At 53.4% G+C, this 26,863-nt stretch overlaps 1 protein-coding gene across 1 annotated transcript in view; it reads right to left on the bottom strand.

Annotated features, from left to right (window-relative positions):
* Positions 1-26,863, bottom strand: part of STYXL2 (serine/threonine/tyrosine interacting like 2) — a 101,522-nt gene that overhangs the window by 17,357 nt on the left and 57,302 nt on the right. The gene's annotated exons all lie outside the window — the stretch shown is intronic.

Raw genomic sequence — 26,863 nt, 5'->3', positions numbered from 1 at the left:
CACACACGGAGTGACAGGGTAAATGAGTGATCCACACACACAGAGCGACAGGGTAGATGAGTGACACACACACACACGGAGCGACAGGGTAGATGAGTGACACACACACACACACGGAGCAACAGGGTAGATGAGTGATCCCCACACACACACACGGAGAGACAGGGTAGATGAGTGACACACACACACGGAGCGACAGGGTAGATGAGTGACACACACACACGGAGCGACAGGGTAGATGAGTGACACACACACACGGAGCGACAGGGTAGATGAGTGACACACACACACGGAGCGACAGGGTAGATGAGTGATCCACACACACACACGGAGCGACAGTGTAGATGAGTGACACACACACGGAGCGACAGGGTAGATGAGTGACACACACACACGGAGCGACAGGGTAGATGAGTGATCCACACACACACACACACGGAGCGACAGGGTAGATGAGTGACACACACACGGAGTGACAGCGTAGATGAGTGACACACACACACACACGGAGCGACAGGGTAGATGAGTGACACACACAGAGCGACAGGGTAGATGAGTGACACACACACACACGGAGTGACAGGGTAGATGAGTGATCCACACACACAGAGCGACAGGGTAGATGAGTGACACACACACACGGAGCGACAGGGTAGATGAGTGACACACACACACACGAGCGACAGGGTAGATGAGTGATCCACATGCACACGGAGCGACAGGGTAGATAAGTGACACACACACACACACGGAGCGACAGGGTAGATGAGTGACACACACACACACACACACGGAGCGACAGGGTAGATGAGTGACACACACACGGAGCGACAGGGGTAGATGACTGATACACACACACAAACACGGAGCGACAAGGTAGATGAGTAACACACACACGGAGAGACAGGGTAGATGAGTGACACACACACACACACACGGAGCGACAGGGTAGATGAGTGACACACACACACGGAGCGACAGGGTAGATGAGTGACACACACACACGGAGCGACAGGGTAGATGAGTGATACACACACACACACACACGGAGTGACAGCATAGATGAGTGACACACACACACACGGAGCGACAGGGTAGATGAGTGACACACACACGGAGTGACAGCGTAGATGAGTGACACACACACACACGGAGCGACAGGGTAGATGAGTGACACACACAGAGCGACAGGGTAGATGAGTGACACACACACACGGAGTGACAGGGTAGATGAGTGATCCACACACACAGAGCGACAGGGTAGATGAGTGACACACACACACGGAGCGACAGGGTAGATGAGTGACACACACACACACGAGCGACAGGGTAGATGAGTGATCCACATGCACACGGAGCGACAGGGTAGATAAGTGACACACACACACACACGGAGCGACAGGGTAGATGAGTGACACACACACACACACACGGAGCGACAGGGTAGATGAGTGACACACACACGGAGCGACAGGGGTAGATGACTGATACACACACATAAACACGGAGCGACAAGGTAGATGAGTAACACACACACGGAGAGACAGGGTAGATGAGTGACACACACACACACACACGGAGCGACAGGGTAGATGAGTGACACACACACACGGAGCGACAGGGTAGATGAGTGACACACACACACGGAGCGACAGGGTAGATGAGTGATACACACACACACACACGGAGTGACAGCATAGATGAGTGACACACACACACACGGAGCGACAGGGTAGATGAGTGATACACACACACACACACAAGGAGCGACAGGGTAGATGAGTGACACACACACACGGAGCGACAGTGTAGATGAGTGACACACGCACACGAAGCGACAGGGTAGATGAGTGATCCACACACACACACGGAGCGACAAGGTAGATGAGTGACACACACACACGGAGCGACAGTGTAGATGAGTGACACACACACACGGAGCGACAGGGTAGATGAGTGTCACACACACGGAGCGACAGGGTATATGAGTGACACACACACACAGAGCAACGGGGTAGATGAGTGATCCACACGCACATGGAGCGACAGGGTAGATGAGTGATCCACACACACACACGGAGCGACAGGGTAGATGAGTGATACACACACACACACACACGGAGCGACAGGGTAGATGAGTAACACACACACACGGAGAGACAGGGTAGATGAGTGACACACACACGGAGCGACAGGGTAGATGAGTGACACACACACACGGAGCGACAGGGTAGATGAGTGACACACACACACGGAGCGACAGGGTAGATGAGTGATACACACACACACACACGGAGTGACAGCATAGATGAGTGACACACACACACACGGAGCGACAGGGTAGATGAGTGATACACACACACACACAAGGAGCGACAGGGTAGATGAGTGACACACACACGGAGCGACAGTGTAGATGAGTGACACACACACACACGAAGCGACAGGGTAGATGAGTGATCCACACACACACACATGGAGCGACAAGGTAGATGAGTGACACACACACACGGAGCGACAGTGTAGATGAGTGACACACACACGGAGCGACAGGGTAGATGAGTGTCACACACACGGAGCGACAGGGTATATGAGTGACACACACACACAGAGCGACGGGGTAGATGAGTGATCCACACGCACATGGAGCGACAGGGTAGATGAGTGATCCACACACACACACGGAGCGACAGGGTAGATGAGTGATACACACACACACACACGGAGCGACAGGGTAGATGAGTGACACACACACACGGAGCGACAGGGTAGATGAGTGACACACACACACGGAGCGACAGGGTAGATGAGTGACACACACACACACGGAGTGACAGGGTAGATGAGTGACACACACGTAGCGACAGGGTAGATGAGTTACACACACGTAGCGACAGGGTAGATGAGTGACACACACACACGTAGCGACAGGGTAGATGAGTGACACACACACACAGAGCGACAGGGTAGATGAGTGATACACACACGGAGCGACAGGGTAGATGAGTGACACACACACACGGAGAGACAGGGTAGATGAGTGATACACACACGGAGCGACAGGGTAGATGAGTGATACAAACACACACACGGAGCGACAGGGTAGATGAGTGACACGCACACACATACGGAGCGAGAGGGTAGATGAGTGACACACACACACGGAGCGACAGGGTAGATGAGTGATACACACACGGAGTGACAGGGTAGATGAGTGACACACGGAGCGACAGGGTAGATGAGTGATCCACACACACACACGGAGCGACAAGGTAGATGAGTGACACACACACGGAGTGACAGCGTAGATGAGTGACACACACACGGAGCGACAGGGTAGATGAGTGACACACACACGGAGTGACAGGGTAAATGAGTGATCCACACACACAGAGCGACAGGGTAGATGAGTGACACACACACACACGGAGCGACAGGGTAGATGAGTGACACACACACACACACGGAGCGGCAGGGTAGATGAGTGACACACACACACGGAGCGGCAGGGTAGATGAGTGACACACACACACACACACGGAGCGACAGGGTAGATGAGTGACACACACACACGGAGCGACAGGGGTAGATGACTGATACACACACACAAACACGGAGCGACAAGGTAGATGAGTAACACACACACACGGAGTTACAGGGTAGATGAGTGATCCCCACACACACACACGGAGAGACAGGGTAGATGAGTGACACACACACACGGAGCGACAGGGTAGATGAGTGACACACACACACGGAGCGACAGGGTAGATGAGTGACACACACACACACACACGGAGCGACAGGATAGATGAGTGACACACACACACACGGAGTGACAGGGTAGATGAGTGACACACACGTAGCGACAGGGTAGATGAGTTACACACACGTAGCGACAGGGTAGATGAGTGACACACACACACGTAGCGACAGGGTAGATGAGTGACACACACACACAGAGCGACAGGGTAGATGAGTGATACACACACGGAGCGACAGGGTAGATGAGTGACACACACACACGGAGAGACAGGGTAGATGAGTGATACACACACGGAGCGACAGGGTAGATGAGTGATACAAACACACACACGGAGCGACAGGGTAGATGAGTGACACGCACACACATACGGAGCGAGAGGGTAGATGAGTGACACACACACACGGAGCGACAGGGTAGATGAGTGATACACACACGGAGTGACAGGGTAGATGAGTGACACACGGAGCGACAGGGTAGATGAGTGATCCACACACACACGGAGCGACAAGGTAGATGAGTGACACACACACGGAGTGACAGCGTAGATGAGTGACACACACACGGAGCGACAGGGTAGATGAGTGACACACACACGGAGTGACAGGGTAAATGAGTGATCCACACACACAGAGCGACAGGGTAGATGAGTGACACACACACACGGAGCGACAGGGTAGATGAGTGACACACACACACACGGAGCGGCAGGGTAGATGAGTGACACACACACACGGAGCGGCAGGGTAGATGAGTGACACACACACACACACACACGGAGCGACAGGGTAGATGAGTGACACACACACACGGAGCGACAGGGGTAGATGACTGATACACACACACAAACACGGAGCGACAAGGTAGATGAGTAACACACACACACGGAGTTACAGGGTAGATGAGTGACACACACACACACACGGAGCAACAGGGTAGATGAGTGATCCCCACACACACACACGGAGAGACAGGGTAGATGAGTGACACACACACACGGAGCGACAGGGTAGATGAGTGACACACACACACGGAGCGACAGGGTAGATGAGTGACACACACACACACACACGGAGCGACAGGGTAGATGAGTGATCCACATGCACACGGAGCGACAGGGTAGATAAGTGACACACACACACACACGGAGCGACAGGGTAGATGAGTGACACACACACACACACACACGGAGCGACAGGGTAGATGAGTGACACACACACGGAGCGACAGGGGTAGATGACTGATACACACACACAAACACGGAGCGACAAGGTAGATGAGTAACACACACACACGGAGAGACAGGGTAGATGAGTGATACACACACACACGGATTGACAGGGTAGATGAGTGACACACACACACGGAGCGACAGGGTAGATGAGTGACACACACACACGGAGCGACAGGGTAGATGAGTGATACACACACACACACACGGAGTGACAGCATAGATGAGTGACACACACACACACGGAGCGACAGGGTAGATGAGTGATACACACACACACACACAAGGAGCGACAGGGTAGATGAGTGACACACACACACGGAGCGACAGTGTAGATGAGTGACACACACACACACGAAGCGACAGGGTAGATGAGTGATACACACACGGAGCGACAGGGTAGATGAGTGATACAAACACACACACGGAGCGACAGGGTAGATGAGTGATACAAACACACACACGGAGCGACAGGGTAGATGAGTGACACGCACACACATACGGAGCGAGAGGGTAGATGAGTGACACACACACACGGAGCGACAGGGTAGATGAGTGATACACACACGGAGTGACAGGGTAGATGAGTGACACACGGAGCGACAGGGTAGATGAGTGATCCACACACACACGGAGCGACAAGGTAGATGAGTGACACACACACGGAGTGACAGCGTAGATGAGTGACACACACACGGAGCGACAGGGTAGATGAGTGACACACACACGGAGTGACAGGGTAAATGAGTGATCCACACACACAGAGCGACAGGGTAGATGAGTGACACACACACACACGGAGCGACAGGGTAGATGAGTGACACACACACACACGGAGCGGCAGGGTAGATGAGTGACACACACACACGGAGCGGCAGGGTAGATGAGTGACACACACACACACACGGAGCGACAGGGTAGATGAGTGACACACACACACGGAGCGACAGGGGTAGATGACTGATACACACACACAAACACGGAGCGACAAGGTAGATGAGTAACACACACACACGGAGTTACAGGGTAGATGAGTGACACACACACACACACGGAGCAACAGGGTAGATGAGTGATCCCCACACACACACACGGAGAGACAGGGTAGATGAGTGACACACACACACGGAGCGACAGGGTAGATGAGTGACACACACACACGGAGCGACAGGGTAGATGAGTGACACACACACACACACACACGGAGCGACAGGGTAGATGAGTGATCCACATGCACACGGAGCGACAGGGTAGATAAGTGACACACACACACACACGGAGCGACAGGGTAGATGAGTGACACACACACACACACACACACACACGGAGCGACAGGGTAGATGAGTGACACACACACGGAGCGACAGGGGTAGATGACTGATACACACACACAAACACGGAGCGACAAGGTAGATGAGTAACACACACACACGGAGAGACAGGGTAGATGAGTGATACACACACACACGGATTGACAGGGTAGATGAGTGACACACACACACGGAGCGACAGGGTAGATGAGTGACACACACACACGGAGCGACAGGGTAGATGAGTGATACACACACACACACACGGAGTGACAGCATAGATGAGTGACACACACACACACGGAGCGACAGGGTAGATGAGTGATACACACACACACACACAAGGAGCGACAGGGTAGATGAGTGACACACACACACGGAGCGACAGTGTAGATGAGTGACACACACACACACGAAGCGACAGGGTAGATGAGTGATCCACACACACACACACACGGAGCGACAAGGTAGATGAGTGACACACACACACGGAGCGACAGTGTAGATGAGTGACACACACACACGGAGCGACAGGGTAGATGAGTGTCACACACACGGAGCGACAGGGTATATGAGTGACACACACACACAGAGCGACGGGGTAGATGAGTGATCCACACGCACATGGAGCGACAGGGTAGATGAGTGATCCACACACACACACGGAGCGACAGGGTAAATTAGTGATACACACACACACACACACGGAGCGACAGGGTAGATGAGTAACACACACACACACGGAGAGACAGGGTAGATGAGTGACACACACACACACGGAGCGACAGGGTAGATGAGTGACACACACATACGGAGCGACAGGGTAGATGAGTGACACACACACACGGAGCGACAGGGTAGATGAGTGATACACACACACACACACGGAGTGACAGCATAGATGAGTGACACACACACACACGGAGCGACAGGGTAGATGAGTGATACACACACACACACACACAAGGAGCGACAGGGTAGATGAGTGACACACACACACGGAGCGACAGTGTAGATGAGTGACACACACACACACGAAGCGACAGGGTAGATGAGTGATCCACACACACACACGGAGCGACAAGTTAGATGAGTGCCACACACACACGGAGCGACAGTGTAGATGAGTGACACACACACGGAGCGACAGGGTAGATGAGTGTCACACACACGGAGCGACAGGGTATATGAGTGACACACACACACAGAGCGACGGGGTAGATGAGTGATCCACACGCACATGGAGCGACAGGGTAGATGAGTGATCCACACACACACACGGAGCGACAGGGTAGATGAGTGATACACACACACACACGGAGCGACAGGGTAGATGAGTGACACACACACACGGAGCGACAGGGTAGATGAGTGACACACACACACGGAGCGACAGGGTAGATGAGTGACACACACACACACGGAGTGACAGGGTAGATGAGTGACACACACGTAGCGACAGGGTAGATGAGTTACACACACACACACGTAGCGACAGGGTAGATGAGTGACACACACATGTAGCGACAGGGTAGATGAGTGACACACACACACAGAGCGACAGGGTAGATGAGTGATACACACACGGAGCGACAGGGTAGATGAGTGACACACACACACGGAGAGACAGGGTAGATGAGTGATACACACACGGAGCGACAGGGTAGATAAGTGATACAAACACACACACGGAGCGACAGGGTAGATGAGTGACACGCACACACATACGGAGCGAGAGGGTAGATGAGTGACACACACACACGGAGCGACAGGGTAGATGAGTGATACACACACGGAGTGACAGGGTAGATGAGTGACACACGGAGCGACAGGGTAGATGAGTGATCCACACACACACACACACGGAGCGACAAGGTAGATGAGTGACACACACACGGAGTGACAGCGTAGATGAGTGACACACACACGGAGCGACAGGGTAGATGAGTGACACACACACGGAGTGACAGGGTAAATGAGTGATCCACACACACAGAGCGACAGGGTAGATGAGTGACACACACACACACGGAGCGACAGGGTAGATGAGTGACACACACGGAGCGGCAGGGTAGATGAGTGATCCACATGCACACGGAGCGACAGGGTAGATAAGTGACACACACACACACGGAGCGACAGGGTAGATGAGTGACACACACACACGGAGCGACAGGGGTAGATGACTGATACACACACACAAACACGGAGCGACAAGGTAGATGAGTAACACACACACACGGAGTTACAGGGTAGATGAGTGACACACACACACACGGAGCAACAGGGTAGATGAGTGATCCCCACACACACACACGGAGAGACAGGGTAGATGAGTGACACACACACACACACGGAGCGACAGGGTAGATGAGTGACACACACACACGGAGCGACAGGGTAGATGAGTGACACACACACACGGAGCGACAGGGTAGATGAGTGACACACACACACGGAGCGACAGGGTAGATGAGTGATCCATACACACACACGGAGCGACAGTGTAGATGAGTGACACACACACGGAGCGACAGGGTAGATGAGTGACACACACACACGGAGCGACAGGGTAGATGAGTGATCCACACACACACACACACGGAGCGACAGGGTAGATGAGTGACACACACACGGAGTGACAGCGTAGATGAGTGACACACACACACACATGGAGCGACAGGGTAGATGAGTGACACACACAGAGCGACAGGGTAGATGAGTGACACACACACACGGAGTGACAGGGTAGATGAGTGATCCACACACACAGAGCGACAGGGTAGATGAGTGACACACACACACGGAGCGACAGGGTAGATGAGTGATACACACACACACACACGGAGTGACAGCATAGATGAGTGACACACACACACACGGAGCGACAGGGTAGATGAGTGATACACACACACACACACAAGGAGCGACAGGGTAGATGAGTGACACACACACACGGAGCGACAGTGTAGATGAGTGACACACACACACACGAAGCGACAGGGTAGATGAGTGATCCACACACACACACACACACACGGAGCGACAAGGTAGATGAGTGACACACACACACAGAGCGACAGTGTAGATGAGTGACACACACACACGGAGCGACAGGGTAGATGAGTGTCACACACACGGAGCGACAGGGTATATGAGTGACACACACACACAGAGCGACGGGGTAGATGAGTGATCCACACGCACATGGAGCGACAGGGTAGATGAGTGATCCACACACACACACGGAGCGACAGGGTAAATGAGTGATACACACACACACACACGGAGCGACAGGGTAGATGAGTAACACACACACACGGAGAGACAGGGTAGATGAGTGACACACACACACACGGAGCGACAGGGTAGATGAGTGACACACACACACGGAGCGACAGGGTAGATGAGTGACACACACACACGGAGCGACAGGGTAGATGAGTGATACACACACACACACACGGAGTGACAGCATAGATGAGTGACACACACACACACGGAGCGACAGGGTAGATGAGTGATACACACACACACAAACACAAGGAGCGACAGGGTAGATGAGTGACACACACACACGGAGCGACAGTGTAGATGAGTGACACACACACACACGAAGCGACAGGGTAGATGAGTGATCCACACACACACACGGAGCGACAAGTTAGATGAGTGCCACACACACACGGAGCGACAGTGTAGATGAGTGACACACACACGGAGCGACAGGGTAGATGAGTGTCATATACCCTGTCGCTCCGTGTGTGTGACACTCATCTACCCTGTCGCTCCGTGTGTGTGTCACTCATCTACACTGTCGCTCCGTGTGTGTGTGGCACTCATCTAACTTGTCGCTCCGTGTGTGTGTGTGGATCACTCATCTACCCTGTCGCTTCGTGTGTGTGTGTGTCACTCATCTACACTGTCGCTCCGTGTGTGTGTGTCACTCATCTACCCTGTCGCTCCTTGTGTGTGTGTGTGTGTATCACTCATCTACCCTGTCGCTCCGTGTGTGTGAGTGACACACACACACAGAGCGACGGGGTAGATGAGTGATCCACACGCACATGGAGCGACAGGGTAGATGAGTGATCCACACACACACACGGAGCGACAGGGTAGATGAGTGATACACACACACGGAGCGACAGGGTAGATGAGTGACACACACACACGGAGCGACAGGGTAGATGAGTGACACACACACACGGAGCGACAGGGTAGATGAGTGACACACACACACACGGAGTGACAGGGTAGATGAGTGACACACACGTAGCGACAGGGTAGATGAGTTACACACACACACACGTAGCGACAGGGTAGATGAGTGACACACACATGTAGCGACAGGGTAGATGAGTGACACACACACACAGAGCGACAGGGTAGATGAGTGATACACACACGGAGCGACAGGGTAGATGAGTGACACACACACACGGAGAGACAGGGTAGATGAGTGATACACACACGGAGCGACAGGGTAGATAAGTGATACAAACACACACACGGAGCGACAGGGTAGATGAGTGACACGCACACACATACGGAGCGAGAGGGTAGATGAGTGACACACACACACGGAGCGACAGGGTAGATGAGTGATACACACACGGAGTGACAGGGTAGATGAGTGACACACGGAGCGACAGGGTAGATGAGTGATCCACACACACACACGGAGCGACAAGGTAGATGAGTGACACACACACGGAGTGACAGCGTAGATGAGTGACACACACACGGAGCGACAGGGTAGATGAGTGACACACACACGGAGTGACAGGGTAAATGAGTGATCCACACACACAGAGCGACAGGGTAGATGAGTGACACACACACACACGGAGCGACAGGGTAGATGAGTGACACACACACACACACACGGAGCGGCAGGGTAGATGAGTGACACACACACACGGAGCGGCAGGGTAGATGAGTGACACACACACACACACACGGAGCGACAGGGTAGATGAGTGACACACACACACGGAGCGACAGGGGTAGATGACTGATACACACACACAAACACGGAGCGACAAGGTAGATGAGTAACACACACACACGGAGTTACAGGGTAGATGAGTGACACACACACACACACGGAGCAACAGGGTAGATGAGTGATCCCCACACACACACACGGAGAGACAGGGTAGATGAGTGACACACACACGGAGCGACAGGGTAGATGAGTGACACACACACACGGAGCGACAGGGTAGATGAGTGACACACACACACACACACACGGAGCGACAGGGTAGATGAGTGATCCACATGCACACGGAGCGACAGGGTAGATAAGTGACACACACACACACACGGAGCGACAGGGTAGATGAGTGACACACACACACACACACACACGGAGCGACAGGGTAGATGAGTGACACACACACGGAGCGACAGGGGTAGATGACTGATACACACACACAAACACGGAGCGACAAGGTAGATGAGTAACACACACACACGGAGTTACAGGGTAGATGAGTGACACACACACACACACGGAGCAACAGGGTAGATGAGTGATCCCCACACACACACACGGAGAGACAGGGTAGATGAGTGACACACACACACGGAGCGACAGGGTAGATGAGTGACACACACACACGGAGCGACAGGGTAGATGAGTGACACACACACACACACACACGGAGCGACAGGGTAGATGAGTGATCCACATGCACACGGAGCGACAGGGTAGATAAGTGACACACACACACACACGGAGCGACAGGGTAGATGAGTGACACACACACACACACACACACGGAGCGACAGGGTAGATGAGTGACACACACACGGAGCGACAGGGGTAGATGACTGATACACACACACAAACACGGAGCGACAAGGTAGATGAGTAACACACACACACGGAGAGACAGGGTAGATGAGTGATACACACACACACGGATTGACAGGGTAGATGAGTGACACACACACACGGAGCGACAGGGTAGATGAGTGACACACACACACGGAGCGACAGGGTAGATGAGTGATACACACACACACACACGGAGTGACAGCATAGATGAGTGACACACACACACACGGAGCGACAGGGTAGATGAGTGATACACACACACACACACAAGGAGCGACAGGGTAGATGAGTGACACACACACACGGAGCGACAGTGTAGATGAGTGACACACACACACACGAAGCGACAGGGTAGATGAGTGATCCACACACACACACACACACACGGAGCGACAAGGTAGATGAGTGACACACACACACGGAGCGACAGTGTAGATGAGTGACACACACACACGGAGCGACAGGGTAGATGAGTGTCACACACACGGAGCGACAGGGTATATGAGTGACACACACACACAGAGCGACGGGGTAGATGAGTGATCCACACGCACATGGAGCGACAGGGTAGATGAGTGATCCACACACACACACGGAGCGACAGGGTAAATGAGTGATACACACACACACACACGGAGCGACAGGGTAGATGAGTAACACACACACACACGGAGAGACAGGGTAGATGAGTGACACACACACACACGGAGCGACAGGGTAGATGAGTGACACACACACACGGAGCGACAGGGTAGATGAGTGACACACACACACGGAGCGACAGGGTAGATGAGTGATACACACACACACACGGAGTGACAGCATAGATGAGTGACACACACACACACGGAGCGACAGGGTAGATGAGTGATACACACACACACACAAGGAGCGACAGGGTAGATGAGTGACACACACACACGGAGCGACAGTGTAGATGAGTGACACACACACACACGAAGCGACAGGGTAGATGAGTGATCCACACACACACACGGAGCGACAAGTTAGATGAGTGCCACACACACACGGAGCGACAGTGTAGATGAGTGACACACACACGGAGCGACAGGGTAGATGAGTGTCACACACACGGAGCGACAGGGTATATGAGTGACACACACACACAGAGCGACGGGGTAGATGAGTGATCCACACGCACATGGAGCGACAGGGTAGATGAGTGATCCACACACACACACGGAGCGACAGGGTAGATGAGTGATACACACACACACACGGAGCGACAGGGTAGATGAGTGACACACACACACGGAGCGACAGGGTAGATGAGTGACACACACACACGGAGCGACAGGGTAGATGAGTGACACACACACACGGAGTGACAGGGTAGATGAGTGACACACACGTAGCGACAGGGTAGATGAGTTACACACACACACACGTAGCGACAGGGTAGATGAGTGACACACACATGTAGCGACAGGGTAGATGAGTGACACACACACACAGAGCGACAGGGTAGATGAGTGATACACACACGGAGCGACAGGGTAGATGAGTGACACACACACACGGAGAGACAGGGTAGATGAGTGATACACACACGGAGCGACAGGGTAGATAAGTGATACAAACACACACACGGAGCGACAGGGTAGATGAGTGACACGCACACACATACGGAGCGAGAGGGTAGATGAGTGACACACACACACGGAGCGACAGGGTAGATGAGTGATACACACACGGAGTGACAGGGTAGATGAGTGACACACGGAGCGACAGGGTAGATGAGTGATCCACACACACACACACACGGAGCGACAAGGTAGATGAGTGACACACACACGGAGTGACAGCGTAGATGAGTGACACACACACAGAGCGACAGGGTAGATGAGTGACACACACACGGAGTGACAGGGTAAATGAGTGATCCACACACACAGAGCGACAGGGTAGATGAGTGACACACACACACACGGAGCGACAGGGTAGATGAGTGACACACACGGAGCGGCAGGGTAGATGAGTGATCCACATGCACACGGAGCGACAGGGTAGATAAGTGACACACACACACACGGAGCGACAGGGTAGATGAGTGACACACACACACGGAGCGACAGGGGTAGATGACTGATACACACACACAAACACGGAGCGACAAGGTAGATGAGTAACACACACACACGGAGTTACAGGGTAGATGAGTGACACACACACACACGGAGCAACAGGGTAGATGAGTGATCCCCACACACACACACGGAGAGACAGGGTAGATGAGTGACACACACACACACACGGAGCGACAGGGTAGATGAGTGACACACACACACGGAGCGACAGGGTAGATGAGTGACACACACACACGGAGCGACAGGGTAGATGAGTGACACACACACACGGAGCGACAGGGTAGATGAGTGATGCATACACACACACGGAGCGACAGTGTAGATGAGTGACACACACACGGAGCGACAGGGTAGATGAGTGACACACACACACGGAGCGACAGGGTAGATGAGTGATCCACACACACACACACACGGAGCGACAGGGTAGATGAGTGACACACACACGGAGTGACAGCGTAGATGAGTGACACACACACACACATGGAGCGACAGGGTAGATGAGTGACACACACAGAGCGACAGGGTAGATGAGTGACACACACACACGGAGTGACAGGGTAGATGAGTGATCCACACACACAGAGCGACAGGGTAGATGAGTGACACACACACACGGAGCGACAGGGTAGATGAGTGATACACACACACACACACGGAGTGACAGCATAGATGAGTGACACACACACACACGGAGCGACAGGGTAGATGAGTGATACACACACACACACACAAGGAGCGACAGGGTAGATGAGTGACACACACACACGGAGCGACAGTGTAGATGAGTGACACACACACACACGAAGCGACAGGGTAGATGAGTGATCCACACACACACACACACACGGAGCGACAAGGTAGATGAGTGACACACACACACGGAGCGACAGTGTAGATGAGTGACACACACACACGGAGCGACAGGGTAGATGAGTGTCACACACACGGAGCGACAGGGTATATGAGTGACACACACACACAGAGCGACGGGGTAGATGAGTGATCCACACGCACATGGAGCGACAGGGTAGATGAGTGATCCACACACACACACGGAGCGACAGGGTAAATGAGTGATACACACACACACACACGGAGCGACAGGGTAGATGAGTGATACACACACACACACACGGAGCGACAGGGTAGATGAGTAACACACACACACACGGAGAGACAGGGTAGATGAGTGACACACACACACACGGAGCGACAGGGTAGATGAGTGACACACACACACGGAGCGACAGGGTAGATGAGTGACACACACACACGGAGCGACAGGGTAGATGAGTGATACACACACACACACACGGAGTGACAGCATAGATGAGTGACACACACACACACGGAGCGACAGGGTAGATGAGTGATACACACACACACACACACAAGGAGCGACAGGGTAGATGAGTGACACACACACACGGAGCGACAGTGTAGATGAGTGACACACACACACGAAGCGACAGGGTAGATGAGTGATCCACACACACACACGGAGCGACAAGTTAGATGAGTGCCACACACACACGGAGCGACAGTGTAGATGAGTGACACACACACGGAGCGACAGGGTAGATGAGTGTCACACACACGGAGCGACAGGGTATATGAGTGACACACACACACAGAGCGACGGGGTAGATGAGTGATCCACACGCACATGGAGCGACAGGGTAGATGAGTGATCCACACACACACACGGAGCGACAGGGTAGATGAGTGATACACACACACACACGGAGCGACAGGGTAGATGAGTGACACACACACACGGAGCGACAGGGTAGATGAGTGACACACACACACGGAGCGACAGGGTAGATGAGTGACACACACACACACGGAGTGACAGGGTAGATGAGTGACACACACGTAGCGACAGGGTAGATGAGTTACACACACACACACGTAGCGACAGGGTAGATGAGTGACACACACATGTAGCGACAGGGTAGATGAGTGACACACACACACAGAGCGACAGGGTAGATGAGTGATACACACACGGAGCGACAGGGTAGATGAGTGACACACACACACGGAGAGACAGGGTAGATGAGTGATACACACACGGAGCGACAGGGTAGATAAGTGATACAAACACACACACGGAGCGACAGGGTAGATGAGTGACACGCACACACATACGGAGCGAGAGGGTAGATGAGTGACACACACACACGGAGCGACAGGGTAGATGAGTGATACACACACGGAGTGACAGGGTAGATGAGTGACACACGGAGCGACAGGGTAGATGAGTGATCCACACACACACACACACGGAGCGACAAGGTAGATGAGTGACACACACACGGAGTGACAGCGTAGATGAGTGACACACACACGGAGCGACAGGGTAGATGAGTGACACACACACGGAGTGACAGGGTAAATGAGTGATCCACACACACAGAGCGACAGGGTAGATGAGTGACACACACACACACGGAGCGACAGGGTAGATGAGTGACACACACGGAGCGGCAGGGTAGATGAGTGATCCACATGCACACGGAGCGACAGGGTAGATAAGTGACACACACACACACGGAGCGACAGGGTAGATGAGTGACACACACACACGGAGCGACAGGGGTAGATGACTGATACACACACACAAACACGGAGCGACAAGGTAGATGAGACACACACACGGAGCAACAGGGTAGATGAGTGATCCCCACACACACACACGGAGAGACAGGGTAGATGAGTGACACACACACACACACGGAGCGACAGGGTAGATGAGTGACACACACACACGGAGCGACAGGGTAGATGAGTGACACACACACACGGAGCGACAGGGTAGATGAGTGACACACACACACGGAGCGACAGGGTAGATGAGTGATCCATACACACACACGGAGCGACAGTGTAGATGAGTGACACACACACGGAGCGACAGGGTAGATGAGTGACACACACACACGGAGCGACAGGGTAGATGAGTGATCCACACACACACACACACGGAGCGACAGGGTAGATGAGTGACACACACACGGAGTGACAGCGTAGATGAGTGACACACACACACACATGGAGCGACAGGGTAGATGAGTGACACACACAGAGCGACAGGGTAGATGAGTGACACACACACACGGAGTGACAGGGTAGATGAGTGATCCACACACACAGAGCGACAGGGTAGATGAGTGACACACACACACGGAGCGACAGGGTAGATGAGTGACACACACACACACACACGGAGCGACAGGGTAGATGAGTGATCCACATGGACACGGAGCGACAGGGTAGATAAGTGACACACACACACACACGGAGCGACAGGGTAGATGAGTGACACACACACACACACACGGAGCGACAGGGTAGATGAGTGACACACACACGGAGCGACAGGGGTAGATGACTGATACACACACACAAACACGGAGCGACAAGGTAGATGAGTAACACACACACACGGAGAGACAGGGTAGATGAGTGACACACACACACACACGGAGCGACAGGGTAGATGAGTGACACACACACACGGAGCGACAGGGTAGATGAGTGACACACACGGAGCGACAGGGTAGATGAGTGATCCACACACACACACGGAGCGACAGTGTAGATGAGTGACACACACACACGGAGCGACAGGGTAGATGAGTGACACACACACACGGAGCGACAGGGTAGATGAGTGACACACACACACGGAGCGACAGGGTAGATGAGTGACACACACACACGGAGCGACAGGGTAGATGAGTGATCCACACACACACACACATGGAGCGACAGGGTAGATGAGTGACACACACACACACGGAGCGACAGGGGTAGATGACTGATACACACACACAAACACGGAGCGAAAAGGTAGATGAGTAACACACACACGGAGTGACAGGATAGATGAGTGACACACACACACACGGAGCAACAGGGTAGATGAGTGATCCCCACACACACACACACGGAGAGATAGGGTAGATGAGTGATCCACACACACACACGGAGCGACAGTGTAGATGAGTGACACACACACACTTAGCGACAGGGTAGATGAGTGACACACACACACGGAGCGACAGGGTAGATGAGTGACACACACACACGGAGCGACAGGGTAGATGAGTGACACACACACACACACACACACACGGAGCAACAGGGTAGATGAGTGATCCACACACACACACGGAGCGACAGGGTAGATGAGTGACACACAAACATGGAGCGACAGGGTAGATGAGTGACACACACACATACGGAGCGAGAGGGTAGATGAGTGACACACACACACGGAGCGACAGGGTAGATGAGTGATCCACACACACACACACACGGAGCGACAGGGTAGATGAGTGACACACACACGGAGTGACAGCGTAGATGAGTGACACACACACACACACAGAGCGACAGGGTAGATGAGTGACACACACAGAGCGACAGGGTAGATGAGTGACACACACACACGGAGTGACAGAGTAGATGAGTGATCCACACACACAGAGCGACAGGGTAGATGAGTGACACACACACACACACGGAGCGACAGGGTAGATGAGTGACACACACACACACGGAGCAACAGGGTAGATGAGTGATCCCCACACACACACACACGGAGAGACAGGGTAGATGAGTGACACACACACACACACGGAGCGACAGGGTAGATGAGTGACACACACACACGGAGCGACAGGGTAGATAAGTGACACACACACACGGAGCGACAGGGTAGATGAGTGACACACACACACACGGAGCGACAGGGTAGATGAGTGACACACACACACACGGAGCGACAGGGTAGATGAGTGATCCACATGCACACGGAGCGACAGGGAAGATAAGTGACACACACACACAGACACGGAGCGACAGGGTAGATCAGTGACACACACACACGGAGCAACAGGGGTAGATGACTGATACACACACACAAACACGGAGCGACAAGGTAGATGAGTAACACACACACACGGAGTGACAGGATAGATGAGTGACACACACACACACACGGAGCAACAGGGTAGATGAGTGATCCCCACACACACACACGGAGAGACAGGGTAGATGAGTGATCCACACAGACACACGGACCGACAGTGTAGATGAGTGACACACACACACGGAGCGACAGGGTAGATGAGTGACACACACACACGGAGCGACAGGGTAGATGAGTGACACACACACACAGAGCGACAGGGTAGATGATTGACACACACACACACACGGAGCAACAGGGTAGATGAGTGATCCCCACACACACACACGGAGAGACAGGGTAGATGAGTAACACACACACACGGAGAGACAGGGTAGATGAGTGATACACACACACGGAGCGACAGGGTAGATGAGTGACACACACACACACGGAGCGACAGGGTAGATGAGTGACACACACACACGGAGTGACAGAATAAATGAGTGATCCACACACACAGAGCGACAGGGTAGATGAGTGACACACACACACGGAGCGACAGGGTAGATGAGTGACACACACACACACACACGGAGCAACAGGGTAGATGAGTGATCCCCACACACACACACACGGAGAGACAGGGTAGATGAGTGACACACACACACGGAGCGACAGGGTAGATGAGTGACACACACACGGAGCGACAGGGTAGATGAGTGACACACACACACGGAGCGACAGGGTAGATGAGTGACACACACACACACACACGGAGCGACATGGTAGATGAGTGACACACACACACACGGAGCGACAGGGTAGATGATTGATCCACATGCACATGGAGCGACAGGGAAGATAAGTGACACACACACACACACGGAGCGACAGGGTAGATGAGTGACACACACACACGGAGCAACAGGGCTAGATGACTGATACACACACACAAACACGGAGCGACAAGGTAGATGAGTAACACACACACACGGAGTGACAGGATAGATGAGTGACACACACACACACGGAGCAACAGGGTAGATGAGTGATCCCCACACACACACACGGAGAGACAGGGTAGATGAGTGATCCACACAGACACACGGACCGACAGTGTAGATGAGTGACACACACACACGGAGCGACAGGGTAGATGAGTGACACACACACACGGAGCGACAGGGTAGATGAGTGACACACACACACAGAGCGACAGGGTAGATGATTGACACACACACACACACACACACACGGAGCAACAGGGTAGATGAGTGATCCCCACACACACACACGGAGAGACAGGGTAGATGAGTGACACACACACACGGAGAGACAGGGTAGATGAGTGATACACACACACGGAGTGACAGGGTAGATGAGTGACACACACACACACGGAGCGACAGGGTAGATGAGTGATACACACACACACGGAGCGACAGGGTAGCTGAGTGACACACACACACACGGAGCGACAGGGTAGATGAGTGATACACACACACACACACAAGGAGCGACAGGGTAGATGAGTGACACACACACACGGAGCGACAGTGTAGATGAGTGACACACACACACGGAGCGACAGGGTAGATGAGTGATCCACACACACACACACACGGAGCGACAAGGTAGATGAGTGACACACACACACGGAGCGACAGTGTAGATAAGTGACACACACACACGGAGCGACAGGGTAGATGAGTGTCACACACACGGAGCGACAGGGTATATGAGTGACACACACACACAGAGCGACGGGGTAGATGAGTGATCCACACGCACATGGAGCGACAGGGTAGATGAGTGATCCACACACACACACGGAGCGACAGGGTAGATGAGTGATACACACACACACACGGAGCGACAGGGTAGATGAGTGACACACACACACAAACGGAGCAACAGGGTAGATGAGTGACACACACAAACGGAGCGACAGGGTAGATGAGTGACACACACTCACACGGAGCGACAGGGTAGATGAGTGACACACACGTAGCGACAGGGTAGATGAGTGACACACACACACACGTAGCGACAGGGTAGATGAGTGACACACACACACGTAGCGACAGGGTAGATGAGTGACACACACACACAGAGCGACAGGGTAGATGAGTGATACACACACGGAGCGACAGGGTAGATGAGTGACACACACACACGGAGAGACAGGGTAGATGAGTGATACACACACGGAGCGACAGGGTAGATGAGTGATACAAACACACACACGGAGCGACAGGGTAGATGAGTGACACGCACACACATACGGAGCGAGAGGGTAGATGAGTGACACACACACGGAGCGACAGGGTAGATGAGTGATACACACACGGAGTGACAGGGTAGATGAGTGACACACACACACGGAGCGACAGGGTAGATGAGTGATCCACACACACACACACGGAGCGACAAGGTAGATGAGTGACACACACACGGAGTGACAGCGTAGATGAGTGACACACACACGGAGCGACAGGGTAGATGAGTGACACACACAGAGCGACAGGGTAGATGAGTGACACACACACGGAGTGACAGGGTAAATGAGTGATCCACACACACAGAGCGACAGGGTAGATGAGTGACACACACACACACGGAGCGACAGGGTAGATGAGTGACACACACACACGGAGCGACAGGGTAGATGAGTGATCCACATGCACACGGAGCGACAGGGTAGATAAGTGACACACACACACACACACGGAGCGACAGGGTAGATGAGTGACACACACACACGGAGCGACAGGGGTAGATGACTGATACACACACACAAACACGGAGCGACAAGGTAGATGAGTAACACACACACACGGAGTTACAGGGTAGATGAGTGACACACACACACACACGGAGCAACAGGGTAGATGAGTGATCCCCACACACACACACGGAGAGACAGGGTAGATGAGTGACACACACACACACACGGAGCGACAGGGTAGATGAGTGACACACACACACGGAGCGACAGGGTAGATGAGTGACACACACACACGGAGCGACAGGGTAGATGAGTGACACACACACACGGAGCGACAGGGTAGATGAGTGATCCACACACACACACGGAGCGACAGTGTAGATGAGTGACACACACACGGAACGACAGGGTAGATGAGTGACACACACACACAGAGCGACAGGGTAGATGAGTGACACACACACACGGAGCGACAGGGTAGATGAGTGACACACACACACACGGAGCGACAGGGTAGATGAGTGATACACACACACACGGAGCGACAGGTTAGATGAGTGACACACACACACGGAGCGACAGGGTAGATGAGTGATCCACACACACACACGGAGCGACAGGGTAGATGAGTGACACACACACGGAGTGCCAGCGTAGATGAGTGACACACACACACGGAGCGACAGGGTAGATGAGTGACACACACAGAGCGACAGGGTAGATGAGTGACACACACACACGGAGTGACAGGGTAGATGAGTGATCCACACACACAGAGCGACAGGGTAGATGAGTGACACACACACACGGAGCGACAGGGTAGATGAGTGACACACACACACACACACGGAGCGACAGGGTAGATGAGTGATCCACATGCACACGGAGCGACAGGGTAGATAAGTGACACACACACACGGAGCGACAGAGTAGATGAGTGACACACACACACACACATGGAGCGACAGGGTAGATGAGTGACACACACACGGAGCGACAGGGGTAGATGACTGATACACACACACAAACACGGAGCGACAAGGTAGATGAGTAACACACACACACGGAGTGACAGGGTAGATGAGTGACACACACACACACATGGAGCAACAGGGTAGATGAGTGATCCCCACACACACACACGGAGAGACAGGGTAGATGAGTGACACACACACACACACGGAGCGACAGGGTAGATGAGTGACACACACACACGGAGCGACAGGGTAGATGAGTGATCCAAACACACACACGGAGCGACAGTGTAGATGAGTGACACACACACACGGAGCGACAGGGTAGATGAGTGACACACACACGGAGCGACAGGGTAGATGAGTGACACACACACACACGGAGCGACAGGGTAGATGAGTGACACACACACACGGAGCGACAGTGTAGATGAGTGATACACACACACACGGAGCGACAGGGTAGATGAGTGATACACACACACACACGGAGGGACAGCGTAGATGAGTGACACACACACACGGAGCGACAGGGTAGATGAGTGACACACACACACACGGAGCAACAGGGTAGATGAGTGATCCCCACACACACACACGGAGAGACAGGGTAGATGAGTGACACACACACACGGAGAGACAGGGTAGATGAGTGACACACACACACACACGGAGCGACAGGGTAGATGAGTGACACACACACACAGAGCGACAGGGTAGATGAGTGATACACACACACACGGAGCGACAGGGTAGATGAGTGATAAACACACACACGGAGTGACAGCATAGATGAGTGACACACACACACACGGAGCGACAGGGTAGATGAGTGATACACACACACACACGGAGCGACAGGGTAGATGAGTGACACAAACACGGAGCGACAGGGTAGATGAGTGATACACACACACACGGAGTGACAGGGTAGATGAGTGATCCACACACACAGAGCGACAGGGTAGATGAGTGACACACACACACGGAGCGACAGGGTAGATGAGTGACACACACACACACACACGGAGCGACAGGGTAGATGAGTGATCCACATGCACACGGAGCGACAGGGTAGATAAGTGACACACACACACGGAGCGACAGGGTAGATGAGTGACACACACACACACACATGGAGCGACAGGGTAGATGAGTGACACACACACGGAGCGACAGGGGTAGATGACTGATACACACACACAAACACGGAGCGACAAGGTAGATGGGTAACACACACACGGAGTGACAGGGTAGATGAGTGACACACACACACATGGAGCAACAGGGTAGATGAGTGATCCCCACACACACACACGGAGAGACAGGGTAGATGAGTGACACACACACACACACGGAGCGACAGGGTAGATGAGTGACACACACACACGGAGCGACAGGGTAGATGAGTGACACACACACACGGAGCGACAGGGTAGATGAGTGATCCAAACACACACACGGAGCGACAGTGTAGATGAGTGACACACACACACGGAGCGACAGGGTAGATGAGTGACACACACACGGAGCGACAGGGTAGATGAGTGACACACCCACACGGAGCGACAGGGTAGATGAGTGATCCACACACACACACGGAGCGACAGGGTAGATGAGTGACACACACACGGAGTGCCAGCGTAGATGAGTGACACACACACACGGAGCGACAGGGTAGATGAGTGACACACACAGAGCGACAGGGTAGATGAGTGACACACACACACGGAGTGACAGGGTAGATGAGTGATCCACACACACAGAGCGACAGGGTAGATGAGTGACACACACACACGGAGCGACAGGGTAGATGAGTGACACACACACACACACACGGAGCGACAGGGTAGATGAGTGATCCACATGCACACGGAGCGACAGGGTAGATAAGTGACACACACACACGGAGCGACAGAGTAGATGAGTGACACACACACACACACATGGAGCGACAGGGTAGATGAGTGACACACACACGGAGCGACAGGGGTAGATGACTGATACACACACACAAACACGGAGCGACAAGGTAGATGAGTAACACACACACACGGAGTGACAGGGTAGATGAGTGACACACACACACACATGGAGCAACAGGGTAGATGAGTGATCCCCACACACACACACGGAGAGACAGGGTAGATGAGTGACACACACACACGGAGAGACAGGGTAGATGAGTGACACACACACACACACGGAGCGACAGGGTAGATGAGTGACACACACACACAGAGCGACAGGGTAGATGAGTGATACACACACACACGGAGCGACAGGGTAGATGAGTGATAAACACACACACGGAGTGACAGCATAGATGAGTGACACACACACACACGGAGCGACAGGGTAGATGAGTGATACACACACACACACGGAGCGACAGGGTAGATGAGTGACACAAACACGGAGCGACAGGGTAGATGAGTGATACACACACACACGGAGTGACAGGGTAGATGAGTGATCCACACACACAGAGCGACAGGGTAGATGAGTGACACACACACACGGAGCGACAGGGTAGATGAGTGACACACACACACACACACGGAGCGACAGGGTAGATGAGTGATCCACATGCACACGGAGCGACAGGGTAGATAAGTGACACACACACACGGAGCGACAGGGTAGATGAGTGACACACACACACACACATGGAGCGACAGGGTAGATGAGTGACACACACACGGAGCGACAGGGGTAGATGACTGATACACACACACAAACACGGAGCGACAAGGTAGATGGGTAACACACACACACGGAGTGACAGGGTAGATGAGTGACACACACACACATGGAGCAACAGGGTAGATGAGTGATCCCCACACACACACACGGAGAGACAGGGTAGATGAGTGACACACACACACACACGGAGCGACAGGGTAGATGAGTGACACACACACACGGAGCGACAGGGTAGATGAGTGATCCAAACACACACACGGAGCGACAGTGTAGATGAGTGACACACACACACGGAGCGACAGGGTAGATGAGTGACACACACACGGAGCGACAGGGTAGATGAGTGACACACCCACACGGAGCGACAGGGTAGATGAGTGACACACACACACGGAGCGACAGGGTAGATGAGTGACACACACACACGGAGCGACAGTGTAGATGAGTGATACACACACACACGGAGCGACAGGGTAGATGAGTGATACACACACACACACGGAGGGACAGCGTAGATGAGTGACACACACACACGGAGCGACAGGGTAGATGAGTGACACACACACACACGGAGCAACAGGGTAGATGAGTGATCCCCACACACACACACGGAGAGACAGGGTAGATGAGTGACACACACACACGGAGAGACAGGGTAGATGAGTGACACACACACACACACGGAGCGACAGGGTAGATGAGTGACACACACACACAGAGCGACAGGGTAGATGAGTGATACACACACACACGGAGCGACAGGGTAGATGAGTGATAAACACACACACGGAGTGACAGCATAGATGAGTGACACACACACACGGAGCGACAGGGTAGATGAGTGATACACACACACACAAGGAGCGACAGGGTAGATGAGTGACACACACACGGAGCGACAGGGTAGATGAGTGATACACACACACACGGAGTGACAGCATAGATGAGTGACACACACACACACGGAGCGAGAGGGTAGATGAGTGATACACACACACACACAAGGAGCGACAGGGTAGATGAGTGATCCACATGCACACGGAGCGACAGGGTAGATAAGTGACACACACACACACATGGAGTGACAGGGTAGATGAGTGACACACACACACACGGAGCGACAGGGGTAGATGACTGATACACACACACAAACACGGAGCGACAAGGTAGATGAGTAACACATACACGGAGTGACAGGATAGATGAGTGACACACACACACACACGGAGCAACAGGGTAGATGAGTGATCCCCACACACACACACACG

The sequence above is a fragment of the Lampetra planeri genome, chromosome 65 (assembly GCF_965212315.1).
Source record: "Lampetra planeri chromosome 65, kcLamPlan1.2.h2, whole genome shotgun sequence".
Taxonomy (NCBI): Eukaryota; Metazoa; Chordata; class Hyperoartia; order Petromyzontiformes; family Petromyzontidae; genus Lampetra; species Lampetra planeri.
Note: the sequence above shows the minus strand (reverse complement) of the source record. Positions and strands in the feature narration are given on the sequence as shown.